Source organism: Haliotis rufescens, unplaced genomic scaffold (assembly GCF_023055435.1).
Source record: "Haliotis rufescens isolate VD_foot unplaced genomic scaffold, xgHalRufe1.0.p SCAF_17, whole genome shotgun sequence".
Classification (NCBI taxonomy): Eukaryota; Metazoa; Mollusca; class Gastropoda; order Lepetellida; family Haliotidae; genus Haliotis; species Haliotis rufescens.
In genome coordinates, this window is record NW_025963857.1 from 18,107,257 (window position 1) to 18,127,458 (window position 20,202).

The window sequence follows — 20,202 nt, forward strand, 5'->3', positions numbered from 1 at the left end:
GAGTTATGTCCCTTTAGGCTGATGCTTTATCGGACGATTACTCACTGTACACCAATGCACAATTCCACATGCATTTTATTCCGAAAAAAAAACGAACAAAAGGAAAAAAAGTTAGTACATTCACATAATGAATTATCCCTCACAAGATGATATTGCTGTTGCTAAATAAGGCACGGCCTCGTAAAATTTAACTTGTTCACTGAAGGTATTAAACTGATAATGGGGCTTGTAAATAAGACGATTACTTCATGTAGCTACTCTCACGTCAAATTCGAAACGTACTTAATGTTAAATCCATCTTACATAGTATTTAAGGGGGAAAATATGAAAATGGACAATGTAACGAGAGTAAGGGATAATTATGGTTGACAGCAAATCGTTTCTTTATTAAATATGCCCGAAAATTCAATAACAGTTATGTTGAAGAAAAACTATGAGTTTCTCATAAATCCGACATTCGAAATGAATATTCACTGACGGTGAAATAAAGCATTCAGCAACTTGAGGATCACAGTAAAATGGATTTCTGCGTTTCTCGCTCGATTTCAAAGAAAAAACGACCGTCGTTTTGTCTCAAAACCCGCGAAGCCTGAAACGGAATATTTCAAGATCCTTTCGACAACAGCTATTTTCATGAATTGAAACAAGGAATATTTTCTTTGCACTTAAGAGGAGAAAACCCCAATGGATTTTCCATTTTAATAAACCGCTTCCAGTTATTGTCATTCACAAGGGGTTTCTACAAGCGATGGTGGCGTAAGAAATACCGAATTTCGGCTGTCGTTTACCAGATATATTGATTGGAATGTATCGTCCTATTCTTCCCGCTCAGGCTGTTAGAGCTCTCCAGTTTCTGAACTTCTTCATTCTATAATTATAGCTGACAACGGGGGGTTTAAGTGGTCTCTTGCGTTTGCTGAGTAATGGCACATGAGCATTGGAAAATGCTAATTTATACCGCCACTTTCTTTTAGGTGGATCAACGTTTCGAACCGGAAGTAGGTGGCGCGCGAACATGCACATGCTATTTCCGTAACGACGCGTGCATGTTCTTTACACGGTAAATCGCATCATTGTCAATCGAGAGAGGAATTACGATAGAATGATTTGGAAAGATAGCAAATACACTTATGCGAATTCTTTTGAATGTGAATAGCAATTCTGGGCGGTTTGCGTTCCAGTTAACATTGGATTCTGGTAAAAGTGAGAATCGTTCGTGAAGAAGCATTCACATCATAATGGCTTGCCGGAGGGCAAGGTCGCAGAGAAGACTGACTGAATAGCGCGGAAGATTTGCCGGTTGTTAGCCATTGTGGGATTCTCTGGTTTGGGGGAAAGATGCTTTATCGGCAAGGTCCAACAGACATGGCTCTCAGGATTGTGCTGAATAAGAATCAATTTAAAGACTGTTTTCACAATTGCACAAACTATGTAAAAAGATAAAAGCATGACATTATTTGGTTGTCATAACAGAAATTTGACGCATTCCAATCTTATAAATAATATTATTTGATTTAAGTTGTATGAGATGTTGCATCTAAAGGACATACAATTTTTTCAACGGCATCCTGTTCGATCATGCTCCAATTCAACTGAAAAAAGCGGGTTTCTGTTTTGTAGAAGATAAAGAGCGCGGCTCCTGAGATCGTTTCCATGCCAGAAAATAATCTTAAACCAAGCACCCAAAATGCGAACACTTAAAAAGCACTGGGGGGCACGGGTGGCGCAGTTGTGTGAAGCGCCGTTATTCGCTGTGCCAGAAACATATGATCGTGGGTTCGAATCCCGGTTCGCCCCAATTATTTATCTAGGTTTGTCAGCACCATACCCGTGCTCGTGGGTTTCACCGAAGTGGTAAACATCTAGGAACTGCATCACTTCGGGATTTCCTCCCACATTAAGCTGACACGCCGTGATATGATTGGAATACTGTACAAAGCGGCGTTAAACACAACTCACTCACTCACTCACCAATAAGCACTGGTCTGTCTGAAAAAATAGTTCTGCCTGCTTTTCAATGCGATTTACTACTTAAAATGTTATTAGATAAATTATGGTACCGTTGGAACAACATGTGAGCTATTCCTGTGTTCCATGAGATTGCCTTTTTGGAATGCTTTTGAAATAGTGATTGGCAACGACTTAGCCTATGTTTCGGATATTTGAAAACATTAATCGATAATTAAGAGAAAAAATTAACAATTAAAATGTATTAAGATAATAACGACATATGTTACAATGTACATGGAACCTCATTACTCCGGACTACGCTAATGCGGAACCCCCACAATGTGGACGAATATTGTTGAGAATGTGTTAATCATGTTACTACATACCAATGATGTGTTAATCCTGAACTCTGTTAATCGGGACGATTTCATTGGGAGGACAGTCTCGTTAAACACAGAAGCAAATCAGGTGCCCCGCCCAGTCTATATATCTGTCAGCTTTCTAAAACGATTCGGCTTAATTTCTTTACCACCCCGATTCTGTAATTCGCATCTTAGGATGATGCCATGGCGCTCAGAAACGACTGGATGCATAAAACATTCACAACAATAAAAAGCGCAGCTTTGTGTTCTTGCAATCGGAACTCAATCTTTCAAATTCGTTTTCGAGATACGGAAGTCGGATATGCTTGTTTGAGAATGTATCTATATAGTTTTAGATAGATGCTGTAGCGTTATGTGTACTTTGCAAATGGACACAGTTAACGTCGACCAATAACACTGGCTACTGTCTATATGAAACACCACCACCCCAAAAAAAATAAAAAATAAAATGTGAAAGGTTCGCGCATTGGCTGCAACCGTAGGGAGTTTCATGCTCAATGGTTGCCTGTGCGTATTTTGGGTTAAGGTGGATAAACGTTGTTTTTGTCATGATCCTGGCTTATATATGATAAGTTTGGTTTTACATGTACTTGAACACGTAACTGGTCATACGAGATATTGGATCACGCCACATCAAGTTATTAGGTATTCAGGAGTATCTACTTTCGTCCCGCGAAGATCCGAGGTAGAATAGGTATTCAGCAACCCATGCTTGCCCTTAAAGGCAGCTATGCTTGTCGGAAGAGGCGACTTACGGGATCGGGTAGCCAGGCTAATGCATGCCATCAATCCCAATTGCGTGGATCGATCCTCATGATGTCAATGACTGGATTGTCTGGTCCAGACTCGATTATTGACAGACCGCCGTCATATAGCTGGAATATTGCTGAGTGCGGCGTTAAACAACAAACAAACAAACAAACATTTAATTTCGAACCTAGATGTATATTCACAGCTATCTATAGCTACCGCCTGATTGAAATGCGCCTCCGCAAATGACAACACACGTGTATTCTCCTGCCATTGCAGATCACGTCTATAACGTTTTAGTATTCGTGTCGTCATTCAATGAGAATAAATAGGGAAACCTGCCAAGCAAGTCATCAATGACTAATCACTGTAGCAACTGAAGCAGATTAACGGCCTCATCTCCATCCATATCCGTATCTCCCTTACGAGTCTAAACAAATGAAAAATAATTTAAAAATACTCCTCACGTGTCTTTGCAAGGATATAGTGATACACCTGGTGTTCGTTAGACAGGAGACACTCTATATTTGTTTCAGTTAAGAAAAACGATTTACAATTAACTTTGAAACGTCTCCCCTGAAAAGGATAACAAATGACATCGGCTCTCTCAAATCATTCATCATCCTCTTGTAGTCTTGTAGCAGCACCCGTGGTGGTAAGTGTAAAAGGAAAGAATGATTGCTTGGTAAAGTCAGTCGCGTGTTGATCATCATCTGGTCATCACTTGGTCATCAACTGGCCATTTACTTGATCATTTCAATTACATGATGGTCGCGTGGTCATCACCTGATCATCACCTGATCAGCACGTGGTTGCCTCCTGATTATTACCTGGTCATCACTTGATTATCACCTGTTCTTCACTTGATCAGCACCTGGTCATTACATGATTATCACCTGGTCATTAAATGATGATCACCTGGTCATCACTTGATAAGCACCTGGCCATCACCTGATTATTTCCTGGTCGTCACTTGATCAGCACCTGGTCCTCACTTGATAAGCACCTGGTCATTACATGATTATCATCTGGTCATTAAATGATTATCACCTAGTCATCACCTGATTATCACCTGGTCATCACTTGATCAGCACCTGGTCATTAAATGATTATCGCCTGGTCATCACCTGATTATCACCTGGTCATCACTTGATCAGCACCTAGCCATTAAATGATTATCACCTGGTCATCACCTGATCAGCACCTGGTCATTAAATGATTATCACCTGATCATCACCTGATCAGCACCTGTTCATCGATGGTCATCACCTGATCATCACACGATTATCTCCCCTGCACCCTGTGTTGTGAGTGAGTGAGTGAATGGAGAATTTACGTCACTTGTAACAAAACTCAAGCAAGATGGGTGTGGGGACACGAAGAATGAATTCTAAACACTTTAACCATGTGGAGAATCGAATCGAGAATCGATATTCTGCGCGTTACGTATCAGAGTCAACGGATAATAAACGCTGCGAATTCGAACCCACAGTAAGCGGATCAAACCACGACTATGAGACGCAACTCCTAAAACTATCTCGTGAACAGATCACAAGTTTAAGTAATGTTGACATAAAGTGAATACCCCCGCCACCACCTTCCCCACACACCACCTTAAATACATCATCATCATTACGAGCGATATGTAAAACATCCACATCCCTACTTTAGAAGAGTTTACCGTGGAATATATGAATACGTGTTCAGTAAACTCACCTGGTATTTGCTGCGGAAGAGTTATAAACTGAACTAAATTACTCTCATTTAACTTTACACTCCTGAAAATATTTTTTTAACCGGAATTTTGTGTGTATGTGGACAAGTGCACGCACGTGCAGACAATCTTCACAGCGGGGGGTCTCGGGCTCAGGCAAAGTCTTAAATGGAGTCTTGGAAGAAATTAGTGATTGAGGTAATCGCCGGGTTATTATTTATATTTATATACCATGCACTGGTTCAACGTTTATGTGGCAACTCAAATCGCCCACAGCTCATAAGACATAATTTTGACTGTACCGCATTAATAACTTTTAAAAGAGTTTATAATCCTGTCTGAAAGTGTGTGAAAGGCTGCGATTTTAATGTATTTTAAGTGTTAAAAGAGTAGTACGTATGCTATTTGAAGGATTGTGTGTTCGAGAAAAAAATAAAAAATCTGTTACATGTGTTTTGTTTTTGAACTAGCGGAGTGAGGGGATGAATCAGTGTGGTTTTATATTAAAATATTCCAGTAATACTACTACAAGGAGCTCTAGCATTTGGCTTCACGCATAATTTAAATCCTTTCAGGATTCGAACCTGGTTCTTCAACCCGATAAGCGAACGCTATAACCACTGAGCTATCCCACATTCTCCTTTAAGCCAGGGCTTGGAGTTAACAACGTTTTTATGAAAATAATCATAAGCGTCATTCGTTTAACTCTTGAAAATGCGTTCGAGAGTAACATTTACATGCTAGTCATAAAACAATGTGTTTTTTACAAACCAACTTTACTTTAAAATAAATTAAACCTTTGAGTGACGTAACATTAATGACCATGCTGAATAAACCTCTAACACAATCAAATTATTGCCTCAACTGAAAACGTTCGATGTCAGACAAAACACCCTATGAGAGTATATGTTTGTTTGTTTGTTTGTTGTTTAACGCCGCACTCAGCAATATTCCAGCTATATGACGGCGGTCTGTAAACAATTAAGTCTGGACCAGACAATCCGCTGATTTGTATAATGAGCATCGATCCACGCAATTAGGATACGATGACATGCATCAACCAAGTCAGCGAGCCTGACCACCCTATCCCGTTAGTCGCTTCTTACAAAGAGTCGCCTTTTTCGGCAAGCATGGGTTCCTGAAGACCTATTCTACCCCGGATCTTCACGGGTATGAGAGTATGTGTATAAAGACCCAACTGTTAACAGAGGTAACATTAAAAACTAGAAGCTGAATGAGCGGCAATGTGTCTGACGTAGCCAAGAACCCCCTTTACAAAACTTGAACATTTGCGGATAAATGTAACGACACTTTATGATACCAACTCACTCCGCCAGACGTATTTCGACAATCTTAGAACCTTTGGCCCAAACTCGAGACACGTTTACAGAGCTATGAAGACTCCGGGAAAAAGGTTATATGCCTTTAGTTAGATAATGGCAGACGTTAGTACCCGACTTTCCGATATATAAGTACCGCTTGTGCTCACTTATCGCGCGACATAGCAATCCATTGAAACCCCTTTCTACTCCAATAATGGTAGATGTCTAATACCGCACGCTCAAATCGTTTCGCGTCCTATCTTCAACAATCGCGTCTTCCTGTCTTGACTCCGACCGCTGTTACTGTAAATCGATGCTGAAGTTTGGCCAAAGAAAAACTAATAGACACACGTGGTATTATAGTCCTCAGAATGGTGTATCAAGCAAGTCAATTATTGGGTCTTTGGCAGGCCAATCTATCAAGTACGTTATTACATAAACGCCCCAGTAAAGACGGAGGATCTACCCAATCTATACGTGTCAAAGCCGCCGAAAAGGAACGCCGAAATTCATCGTTGTTGGGCAGCCATATCTATCAGAGAATGGTCCTAGTTTAGAAAGTGTTCGGAACTTTGATGTGAGTGATGGACGAAGCGTCAGAGGTCTTGCGCAGGGTTAATAGTTTTTATTTGCTTGTTAAATACAACGGATAAACGCTTGAAACCAGTTTGGCAATAGCGTCAATTTTTGACGTATTAAACTTCTTCCGGGGGTTCGGAAGTAAGGGTGATTCCAATTTTCCGGTCATCAATCAAAAACATATTTGTACATTTCACCAATATCGAAAGATTTTTTAATTTTCATGGCCTTCACTTTCGATGTAACCTGTTCCTCGAATATACTCATGATTTATGACTTGGATAATTAAAAACTATTGGCAAATAGCTGTCTAGCTGTGTCGATCTCGGTGAGATATTCAAGATGCCTTCAAGATGAGGGTTGATAACCGAATGTGATGCAATAAAAGATACAGATTTATTTGGGACTGAAAAATAATCCTATACAGTGAAACCTCGTTATACCGGACGGTACAGATCACTATGGATTTGTCCGGATTATAAAATTTCCGGATTATTGAATAAAGGAAAGTGTGTAAAGTTGCCATGATTGTCCGGAGTGTAAGGTTTCCTGTTTAACGTAGTTCTGACTAACAAACTTTTTCTGTTACAGTTTTCGTATAGACTTAATTGAGTTTGTCGGGCACGGGGAGGCGGTCGTCTGATTTGCAATGCAGAGTTGCGCCTCTTAGGCGTGCCAGAAAACTTTGATCATTAGTTCGAATCCCAGTTCGCCCTGATTATTTTTCTTGGTTTGTCAGCACCATATTGTGCCCGTGGGTTTCAAGAGATTAACATCTAAGACCTGCATCATTTCGGGCTTTTCTCTATACCAAGCTGACAGGCCGTGATATAACTGAAACAGCGTTAGGCCCAACTCACTCACTCTCATGCTGGTGACTTCAGTGACATCATCCAGGCAACAGAATAGTGACTGCAGCTACATCTAATCTATATCTGCATCCTCTTTCAAACTACCTAGCTGATTAGAGAGAACACATAAACATCTGTGGGATCCGACTGTGGGAAATTCATTTAAAATTAATAATATATTCAATATAAGTTTGATGAATAACAATAATATTTCTGATCACTCCTCAAAGCAGTTAGCACGGTAACAGTCCCATATCTTGACATAGAGTAACGGTATTTTCGGATTGCTCAGCGAACGGGGCCCGGGCGATGTTATATCTCCGAATGTCATAGTGAATGACTATTGTTTTACGCCGCTTTATTCCAGCAATATCAAGGCGAGTATGTCCAGAAATGGGCTTCACACATTGTACCCATGTGGGGGAATCGAACCCGGAAGCAAACTCTTTAACCCCCAATATCACGTCATATTGTGGAAATGTTGAAGTTGCGATCTCCTTAGAGCTAAGATCAATTTCTGGGTTTGAATTTGGAAGTATATAAGCTATAAGTAATGAATCAACACACTGCAATATCCACGTATACATGATATAAGCTCTCTTTTTTAAAGTACTTTTTACGGATATTTCCCCCCTGAAATTGTATATTATTGTTCTAAAAATGATCTCTTAAAAGTTCTGGTGCAATCAAGAAACCGTGAAATAGAAGAAAACGTGTTTTTCTTGACATGGATAAGTTTCCTTCCCGACTTATATTATTTCAATGATCTAAAATTACTTAACATAGTTACAGAGGGGAAATGAATAATACTCAAACTTTTGATTTGATTCCACATTTGTAAGATTTTAATTTCGGTGGATGCGTAAACCAAGTAATTATTATAATTAATTTTTAGTAGATTGGTTCTTGAAGTTTAAGAAAAGACTGCGTGTCTATGCCTTATGAAAGTGACGCAACGGTGAGACATGCTGAGAACCAGTCTATAGCAAAAGGTGTCATGATGGCGGCGAATGTCACATTCGCTGCGCTATAAGTTGGGAGCGAAATATGACCAAAGTTTGGCAAATGTTGGAGAGTGGCACAGGACAATAAAAGAAGCTTCACGTTGAATTACCATGTATTCTTGTTGTATAAAGGCTAAACTTTGAGAATAACAGACGGAAATGAACGTTAATTTGGCATTGGAGGACAGAGAAGCGGGCACCCACAATCGGAATCACCTGAAGTGATCATGATGGACAACTCGTGTGTTTTTCTACTTGATGTGTCATACAGAAATATATATGCCTCTCGTCAAAAGACACAATACAATTATTTCAAAAGCAGGAAAAGATGAAGATCAACAAAGAAAATGCCTCATGCCTTCTTTAATTGATGTAACATATCTGAAGCCATAAATACAAATCTCTATCGGAACAAATCTAATTGACATAGCGTGTGTCGTATTTGCGGCAAATACTCTTCCATTTGGCTCCTTGTAGCTTCAAAGACACTTGATTTATGCGTCTCATTACGTAGAAGATTTAAAAATCCGGACCATACGTCTCCAACATTTTAACCGGGCGCGTTCGAGAGTTTGTGAAGGATCAGCGATCCCGGAGATTATAATGAATGATTAAAGATACACTTGCCTTTGCCTGAGATTGGTCTTATAAATGTACGAGTATTTTAATAGAACTTCACTAATTGTCTGATTAGACAGTACGTCAAGTATAAGTACAAGTCTCAGGGAATCTATATTGTAAGATTTTGAATGCAGTTTTGAATGCTGGGGTGTTGGTTTTGGAGGAGAGGTGGTATGGGGTTGGGAAGTGAAGTGGAGGTCAATCTCACACAGAAGCAAAGTAACAAGGGGCTTACTGATGGATTGTTGTTTATTTTAACGTTCATGCGCTTTTCAATAACACAAAACGGTTTATGTTTATTTCACCGGTGTACATCACGTGAGTTTCAAACGGATCTGATACACAGAGGAGGCGAGACTTTGATTGAAATAATACATAATACTAATTCAATTATTACAAAATATCTTGACTAACACAAATCTGATAGTTCGCCGTATGAGCACGAGTTTGACATCATTATAGCCAATTGGGGTAACCAATCGTGGTCACATAAATGATAATGTATTTGAGAGTTCGAAACCAAACGTTGCGTGAAAGTGGGTAGAATGTGAACACATCTTTCGCAAACTCGCATCCTCGTATTTATAATAATAATAATAATAATAATAATAATAATAATAATAATAATAATAAAAAAAAATAAAAAAAAAATAAAAAAAAATAATTGTGACTTGGGCGGTACTCCTACAATGATCGTTGATCATGCTATCGATCACTGGTTTGTAGGAGTCACGCAGATTATTACACGATGATGTGACGTACTGCTTTATCCCAAATGTAAATGTATGGTAGCAGGAGTGGTGTGTACAGCTACAGGCAACAGACACTGACATTTGATGCATATTGTGAGAGCACCTGGTGTCATCACTGCTTTTCAGTGACCTGTTCATACAATTCTCACCGCTATGTTGCATTTTACGACCAGTGGAACCTGTTTTGATGGATAAATCGAGACTGATTATTCTCTGGCGTTGACAGTTTATATTTACTCTACGGTGACATGGATATCGCAGACTATAAAACTGAAAAATAACGCTAGAAAGAATATAAACAATCCAATAAATATTTAGATAGATATCAAATAAAAACTGAAAATAAAACTAAATTATGATTGCACATTTAGCACAAAGACTGTACACAGGGTTATATTACACCCCGTCGAAGCTTCAAAGACAGAGTTGCATTTCTCATTGAACATGACAAACATAAAGTCGTTGTTTCATTCTGACAAAAAAACCCGGAAAATTGTGATTACTAGTTTTGTTGGCCATACTTATATTCCAGCTCTGCTCTCATCACAGAAGTAATTCAGTCTGGAGAGTTCCTGATTAGACTATCGCATTCGTTTCTGTTTTCTTAATTAAAATGTCAATGGTTTTCATAATGCGGCAGTATTAAAGTGTCAGTATCGTATTGGCTTATTTCTCTCTCCGACACAAGATGGGTTCTACTGTGATTGAATAAATAATGTTGAAGTTTTAATTTGAGCGTGTTTTTTTATGTTCTTGTCACTTTTATGACTTTTCCGTTGCATTCGCGGATCCAAAATTGAAATGGGGATAGGGGTGATGGTGGTGGTGTGTGTGTGTGTGTGTGTGTGTGTGTGTGTGTGTGTGTGTTGTGGGGTTGTGGGAGGGTAGGAGGGTCTTGTTGTTGTTGGTGGTTGTTGTGGCGGGTAGGTTCTAACCCCTCCTCTAAGCACACTATATTCCTGTTAAAGTATTAAATAACACACGACTGAATAATTTGGTGACATGTTTCACAAAAAAATAATGGTTATTTTGACTTGGTATTGACACAATCCGCTTCCCGTATTAAATATTTGTAGTCATGCAGCTTTTCTTAATTTGAAGTCAACACTCTTTTCCAAACAGCAGCATCGTTTTGTGTTTAATATCTCCCTATGTGGATAACGCTGGTATGCAGATACAAGGAAATGATTTCTATTTTTTTTAAACTTTAATTTATAATTTTATCCTGATGTTATTTCATTATTTTCGACTTGTTTCCTTTGTTAGTTCTCGCGCTCTCAGATTTTGAAATATATTGTTGCATTATTGCCAATTATCGACAGAAGTGAAGCGTTTTCAACCGTTATGATAAGACTAACAAAGCTATTAACATTGTTTAAGTTATTAATCTCTTTTTGAATAATAATGCTGTAAACAGATTTTACTGAGGCGTATTCTCGTATTGGGCAACAACACAAAAAACTTTGAAAGTATTGAAATATGGATGGCTCTTTTCATCACGGATTCAGTATTTTCTTGTTGGACTATAATCTCGATTGGTCCGTAGCCCAGGTTGTCGGGTCGCTGTAGACTAACATCTAGTCTCTGAAATGAACACATCTTACATAAAAAAACAGTTGTTCAGTTATCTTAATAAAAATATATTATTAATAAAAAGGAGCCCAGTGACTCTCTTCAATTTCAGATACTGATACTGCAGTGATCTAGACTTGCCAAACATTATAGACTTGAATGGGCTGTATTTGATATATATTTGTATCAGGGTCTGTAAGACAGACTAGGGTCGCTGAGGCTAACTGGCATCTGGTGATTACGCGGGCTAATTACAGAGGCGCCCTCGAAGCGACTGAGAGTTGCGTGTTGTTGTCCTTTAACTCGCAATGGGCAATGGGGTAGCATTGTGGTTAAGGCGTTCGTTCGTCATGCCGAAGACTCCGTTTTCGATTCCCGACATGGGTACAATGTGTGAAGAACATATCTTGTGTCCCCCGCCGTGACATTGCAGGAATATTGCTAAGAGCGGCGAAAATTCATATTCACTCACTTACTCACTCAATCACTTCAACACTTTAACTCGTAAAGCAAATCCACTGTCCAAACAATCAAATTCTAGATCGATGCTCATAAGGTCACTCACTGGATAGTCTGGTACAGTCTCGATTATTTACAGACCGCCGTCATATAACTGGAATATTGCTGAGTGCGGCGTAAACATCAAATGAACAAACAAAAAATGTGCGCCGCTACACTGGTGTTGCAGATTGACGGCACATCACTACTAAATACATGTAGACGGTATCCCAGTTTACATGTCCCTGCACGGCGCCCTAGGAACAGAATGTTCAGGCTAATTTATACATACGATGCCTACGAACCAAATGAACACATACTCACTAACGGAATCTTCATGCCAAACTTGCTGGGACTGCCAACTGTGAAGAAGTATGCCAGTAACGTCAATGTTGACAGTTCTCACCGCTAGGGGGCCATTTCGTCTACCTCGGGATTCATTAAGACACGGCAGTAACCTCCCCTTAACGAGGAAATCAGTTGATTTTGACGGTTATTCAGCAATGATGCACGTTGACGGTGATTGGGCTCAACGTCACGTGTACAGAAATATGCGTCGTAATGTAATAGGAGGTTCTGATGAACATGGCCGGTTTGGGTGATTTTTTTTATCACATGTCCAGACATATTAGTGCAAATAAAAAATTCCTTGAATGCCATCATAAGTGATGTTTTCCGTTATGATGAAATTATTTTATGCTTGTTTTTCATGATTGCATTTAGCTGCTTTTCGGGGATGAAATTCATGTACTACTTACGTAAATCTATGGAGGAGGATGTTTCCGGGCGTTCGGCCTGAAACTACATGTCTGTGTCTGTGTCTGTGTCTGTGTATGTCTCTCTGCCTGTATCTGTGTCTGTGCCTATGTCTGTAACTTTGTCTGTCTGTGTCTGTGACTGTGTCTGTCTGTGCCTGTATCTGTACCTGCGCCTGTGTCTATGTCTGTGACTGTGCCTGTGTCTGTACCTGCGCCTGTGCCTGTGCCTGTGTCTGTGCCCATATCTATGCCTTTGTCTGAGCCTGTGTCTGTGTCTGTGTATGTCTCTCTGCCTGTGTCTGTGTCTGTGCCTATGTCTGTAACTGTGTCTGTCTGTGCCTGTGTCTGTACCTGCGCCTGTGTCTATGTCTGTGACTGTGCCTGTGTCTGTACATGCGCCTGTGTCTGTGCCCATATCTATGCCTGTGTCTGAGCCTGTGTCTGTGACTGTGAATGTCTATCTGCCTGTGTCTGTGTCTGTGCCTGTGCCTATGTCTGTGACTGTGCCTGTGTCTGTACCTGCGCCTGTGTCTGTGCCTGTGTCCTTTTCTATGCCTGTGTCTGTGTCTGTGCCTATATCTGTGTCTGTGCCCTTATCTATGCCTGTGTCTGTACCTGCGCCTGTGTCTGTGCCTGTGTCCTTTTCTATGCCTGTGTCTGTGCCTATATCTGTGTTTGTGCCCTTATCTATGCCTGTGTCTGTGCCTGTGTCTGTGTCCTTTTCTATGCCTGTGTCTGTGCCTATATCTGTGTCTGTGCCCTTATCTATGCCTGTGTCTGTGCCCTTATCTATGCCTGTGTCTGTACCTGTGTCTGTGCCCTTATCTATGCCTGTGTTTGTGCCTATATCTGTGCCCTTATCTATGCCTGTGTCTGTACCTGTGTCTGTGCCTGTGCCTGTGCCCTTATCTATGCCTGTGTCTGTGCCCTTATCTATGCCTGTGTCTGTGCCTGTGTCTGTGCCTATGTCTGTGTATGTGCCCTTATCTATGCCTGTGTCTGTGTCTGTGTCTGTGAGTGTCTGTGCCTGTGTCTTTATTAATGGCTTTGTCAAAGACAGCAACAGGTTGCCATAGGGTAACAGACAGATTCACGGAAATGAGAGATGTTACTGTTTTAAAAAGACGTCTTAAATTTTATAGAAAATCTAAATAACAATATCTTGAAATGATTAAACGTGTCACATTGATTCAACGTCCAAGGGAGATAAGGTTGTAGTGTAGTGGTTAAAACGTTGGGACAATTTGTAAACCCCATTGTTGGTGTCCCTCGATACATTTTATCTTGACTCACTCACACGCGCACTGAATGACGATTTACTTGCTCGTTACATCATCTGTCTGTGAAATAATATATCATTTGTTTTGTATTCTGAGCTGACATCAATCGTCACAAAAATACCCAAACAACAACAATGAGGTATAAATGAAGACTTTCGTCTCCTTTAAATGTTCTTTTAAAAACCTCTATCACTTTCAGTAATATTATGAATCACCACTCCCGGAGGAGAATGGAAGTGGATATATTTTTTAATAAATTACATCAACAGCAGGGCCGTGTCGGGGCACAGAGATTATCACGTGATATACAGGACATGGGGACATAACTATGATAACACGGCATCAGGTTTACAAAACCAGCTGCAGAATAAACACGTGAATATCTCCCCCGGCTAACATTCCATGTGTACTGTACATCTAACTTGTAAAATACTTTTTTCTTCTCCCAAAACACGTTTTTTCTCGCTTATTTCTAAGCTGCAGACGGATATCAACCTGGACTACATCCATCAGCCTGTCTTTATCACGACCTCACACTTTGTGGGCTTGCGCGTAATGAGAAATAAATTCAGCAAAATAGTTCTTGGTTATTGAAGAAGATGAGGACAGCAGGTTTGATAAAGTGTTTTCTTACACAGAAATAGTTTCTGCCGCAGAAGTTTCGTAATAGAATAATACGGTTTTCGATGAAAACAAGTTTGAATAATAATAGCTGCCTTTAGCTGGAATTGATATACAAATATCAAATATGTGTTTGATGGAGATGCCGCTTGTTATATGTTAACCAAAACCTGTAGTCTAAGCAATTTAGAAACTAAATACAATGTTTTCTTATTATCTTAATCGTGTATTAAAATAGACCATACTGGCGTGGTTCCAGCTTACATTTCCTTAAAGAAATAAGACCGAAGAAGATTTGAGTGTCACTTACAATTATTTTTGCTATGTTTTAAGCAGATGCATTTCCATTTCGTTAAATTTTCTTGGTCATCGACAATATATCGAGATATTTGTTGTTCGAGACAAGCCGTTTGTTTGTTTGCTTGTTTATTTGTTTGTTGTTTAACGCCCCTCACAGCAACATTCTAGCTATATGACGGCGGTCTGTGAATAATCTTGTCCAATCCAGTGATTGGCATCACGAACATCGATCTACGCAATTGAGATACGATACACGCATCAACCAAGTCAGCGAGCCTGACCACCGTTGCTCATAATATCAATCACTAGATTGTGTGGTCCAGTCGGATATTTACAGGCCGCTTTCATATAGCTGGAATAATGCTGCGATGTTCAACAACAAACACAACAAACTCAACAACAACGGTTTAATGTATCATTACTGCTTTATGACCACACATCTCAAGAACCTTAACCATCAACTTTTCAAAAAAGTGTTTCCGTGTTTTCAGGTAGGACACTTCAGGCTGACTTAGTACTAATTGCCTTCAATGTAGTTCTTAATAGATGCCATTGTTCCAACAAGAAGTCAGCCTTCAGCTCCTTAATCACGAGTTAGCGACATGCCCAAGGTTTTGTTGTGGGCATTAATGCTGACTTTGATGGACAGACAACGCATGCTCAGCTAACCCAAGTAGCGTGTTTGCACCTGCTGTTCGCGGTGTTTCAAAGCCGTCCACCCTCTGTGACATTGGTCGGGAACAAAAGACATACTTACCATTCGTTGTCACTGTCAGTTCAAAGAATAAACACGCTCTAACCAACGGACACTAATATATCTAAGAGTTGCCGAGCCCAATCAAGTATTCGAATAATGGCTTCGAATCATTATTTATCTCAGAGTCCAGCAAAACATCATGTGACATCGGCTTTGTGAACAGGAAACGGGTCCTCAATTTTGTTCGACAACTTCCGCTACTGATGTATGGTACACGATATAACCAGTAAGTCATTGGCTTCCCACAGCTATACAATGATCCTTGGACAATACAAATCCAAAGGGTCCTGACAAACTTTGACAGATTAAATCACTTTGCTACACGATTCCCTCAGATTTCAATCAAGCCGAGCCCTACTAAGGAAATTAATTTTTAGTTTTAGCTCCATGGTGGTTATCGACCTTTGAAATATTAATCCGCAGAAAGAAGTAGTTCCTTTAGCGTCCACACCTAATGAAATTATACAGGTAAAAACTAATCTCATATTGTAGGGAAACAAGCGAAATACTAAGTTTTGGAAACACGCGACGTGGGTGATTTGTGAAAAGGGAGTAGTTTATTTCCATCCAGCGCCGTGCAGTTGACTCTATACATCGCACTAATTTCCGTCGCGGATCAATAAATTAAGCCTTAGGGAGCAGGCCAGGTGTTTGTCAGACTTCATAATATAAATCAGGTAATTCACAGTGTTATGTTCATGTGAGACGCCACGGGAAGCTGTAATTTGTACAAGAACCTCCAATTTATTACACAGTTACAGATTGTCGTACTGATATGGGCGCTGTTGACGGGCCAGGAAAGGCTGCATCTCACCAAGACGTCAGCGGCTCAACAATTGGTTATACATTTAATTATTGGATTCTGTCTTAATCTACAGGGTATATATTATTTCCATATTTTCTAAAGGTTAAAGGACGTTTTCAAACTGTTTTTCCAGAAAATATTTTCGATGATGGCCACTATTATGTTGTCTGAAATATGTTGTCTCAGAATAATAATAATCATTACCATACCTCCATGTCTGAATGATGAGATCTGATTGGTCCAGGTGATCTTGATAACATACTGTGTAACCCGCCTTGGAGGGTAATAAATTTCTCAGCGGGGGAATAAATCTCTTATACCCCACCACGAGCACTACAGCTGCACGTGCATTTCTGAGAGACGGAATAAATCCTTTATACCCCGCTTCAAAGCAAAAAGCCGCAAGCTTTTTTCGAGCCAATGGATGGCACGTGACATTGCGCAAGCTAACCACAGTTCAGTCGAGCAGCTGTTTTTTATCAATTTGGAATTTATTTGAATAATTTTAAGCTGTTATATTAAAACATGTCGGTAAAATAAATTCGTTGCAGCAGGACCACTCGGGCCGATGGGATTTTATGCGTCCCTCGTTAGGTTTTATAAATAAAACCATGTACCTCTCATGGTCCTTCTACAACTTTGTCAGGAAAACGTAAAAGTGATTTGTGTCCTCGAGATTATTATTATTATGCGCATATACTGAACCGCAAAAGAAACGTCGCCATGGATATATATATGAGAAATATTATTTGTCCAAACACTGTTAACATACTTTGAGACATGTTAAAAAGATGTTACTTGGCAAAACTGACCATCAAGGATGATCGTTCAGATAAAGTGTCAAATGTTCTTAAAGTGAAACACAACACTAGTCTCTGAGAAAAGGGCATCACAAGTCAGTATCTCGTGTGTCCGCCATGTACATTGATGGCTGCCGTGCAACGTCGATACGTGGAATGGATGAGGCGGTTGATGAAGGCCATAGACACTTGAGCCCACACTCTGAGGAACGCCTGACCCAGTTCAACTGCAGTTGTCGACCTTGGTCGGACGTCATTCAGCCGTCTTTGAATCTCGTCCCACAGGTGCTCAATGGGATTTAAATAGGGACTTAGGGCAGGCCACTGCATGGTTCTGATGCCATTCTGCTGGAGGATGTCTCTTGTTGCTCTCTCAGTGTGGGCACGGGCGTCATCGTGCTGAATCTCGTGGTTGCGGCGACGTGCCAAATGAGGTATGGCGTGTGGTCTCAAGACTTGATCAATGTACCGAGCTGCTGTGACACCATTGCCTCTCCCTGGACCGATCTTCTGGAAGACCACAGGGCCGACCCTCTGTGCGAGACCAATTCCATCCAACACCATGATGTTCGGACCACCGCACGAGACAACAACACAAGCATCCGAATAACGTTCCCTACGTCGTCGCCAGACGCTATCTCTGCCATCTGCTGTTGAGATACAGTAACGGCTCTCCTCTGAGAAGAGGACTCTTCTCCACTGCAGGTGGCGCCAATGCTGGTGCTATGTTGCCCACTGAAGACGGCCCCGGCGATGACATGGTGTCAGAATGGGTCCTCGGTGTGGCCTGTGACAGTGGAGGTGTCTGCTCGTCAATCGTCGATGCACGGTGTCCACACTAATGTGTCGCTGGTGTGTCCCCATGGTCTGTCGAGCAGTTTCCGCAGCAGTAACAAAGCGATCTTGAAGATGCTGTCGCACAATCTGACGATCCTGACGTCGGGTGGTAACCCTTGGTGTTCCACTACGTGGTCGGTCATCTGTAGTGGTGGTCTGGTACCGTTGCTGGAACCTGTATATGGTCCTTACGTGGACTGGAAATGCATTGGCTACTTGCCGGGCGTTTTTTTCCAGCTTGCAATCGTCCAAGGGCTTGGTGTCGATGATTTCTTGTCAATCTTGGAATGTGGTAGCAATTCAATAACGAATGAATGTTATCCGATCTTGCCATGATTTTTATAGAGCAAGAAATGGGGGAACGCATGTGCATTTTCAATTTGCACGGAACTCACGTGCATCGGGTTACCATGGCCATTGCCGTGATGCGTTTTGGCAATCGATTTTATTGTCATCTGCTTTGTTTTTTATCGTCAAATTTCATTTTTCCAGACAAGGTAATGTTAAAATTTAGACACTTTGACAAAAATTACCCAGTTATATAAATGACAACTTTTCATGCAATGTTACTTGGGGAGACGTTTCTTTTGCCGTTCAGTATATTAAAATAAAAAAATGCAGCAAAGAGGGTTTGGGTGATCCTGGCACAGTCAGGCTAGGTTAGGCTCATCATCAGCTCAGGGCCCTTGCCCCCTCAACACGCAGCCCAGACAGCGAATGGGACTTCTCCCAGGAAGCGCTGCCTAGTAAAACCAGAACCTTTCGGAGAAGGTGAAGACTCCCCAACACTGCAGCCGACTGGATTACCCAGATTGTCAGAAGGGCTGTATTCCTGGTAGCAAACCCGGGTACTCTCCCAATGTCAGTCAACAGATTGGGAGGTACCGAACCTAAGGCACCGAGAACAATGGAGAGTCGGACAACTTGGTACTTGGGATGCAAGCGTGACATTTCGAAAGCGAGATCCGCATATTTGCCATGTTATTCCTCAGTCTTGTCAATCACATCAGTGTCAAATAGGGACAGAAAATTCAATGATATAAATGATTTCATTGCATTTATCAAAAAGGACAGGATCAGGTTTGTTGATCTGGATACGTCTAAGGCTGTAAATGGGCCTATTGCAAAGAATTTTGTATTTATCATTTTTCCTGACGCCCTCTACATATTCCGGGTCGTACCATGTGTCAAAACCACAAGCATGGCGAAGACGGTAATAAAATGATCGAGCTACACCATCATGTCGTTTAAGATACTGTGTTTGTGCCAAAGCTGGGCATCCACTGACAATGTGTTTGACAGTCTCATTAAATTCCTTACAAAATCCACATTTCATATTCACATTGTGATTTAAAATCACACATTGACGGTTTCGAGTTAGAAGTGACTGGTCCTGAGCAGCAAACAGAAAGCCTTCTGTTTCACTTTTCAGGCCAGACGACTTCATCCAAGTGAAGAACTCTGCAGGATTGCTGCTCTTCTCAACACTCTGCACATAAACTCGATGCTGTGGTCGTTCAGAAAGCCTCTCCCAGAAAAACTGAGTCTGGGCCGATTTGATATGGCACTTCGATTGGTTGACACTCATTTCTGTACCGTCCAGCAGTACAGAACCATCAACAAAATCAACACCGACATTGACATTATGTCCCACATCCTTGGCTCGTTTTAGAAAATTGAGGAATGCCTTGTTTTCTTCATGAGTCTTGACATGCTTCACAAGAAGATCATCAGACAAATAAATGTGTGCAAAAGTGCACAAAACAATTCTATCATGAAGAGCCTCCACATTAATCAAACCACGCCCTCCCATCATAATTGCTAAATATAAGCGATTGAGGGAAGAGCGAGGGTGGTGGGATCTATTGTCTGACATGATTCTTCGTGTGAGGGTGTCAATACCCTGAATTTCTTGTTTTGTCCAATCAACAACACCAAAAGAATACGAAAGGACGGGCACAGCATACGTATTTGTGGCTTTGACTTTATTGCGAGCGTTCAGCTCTGAACTCCAGATTTTCTTTAGTCTATATTTGTACTCTACCCGA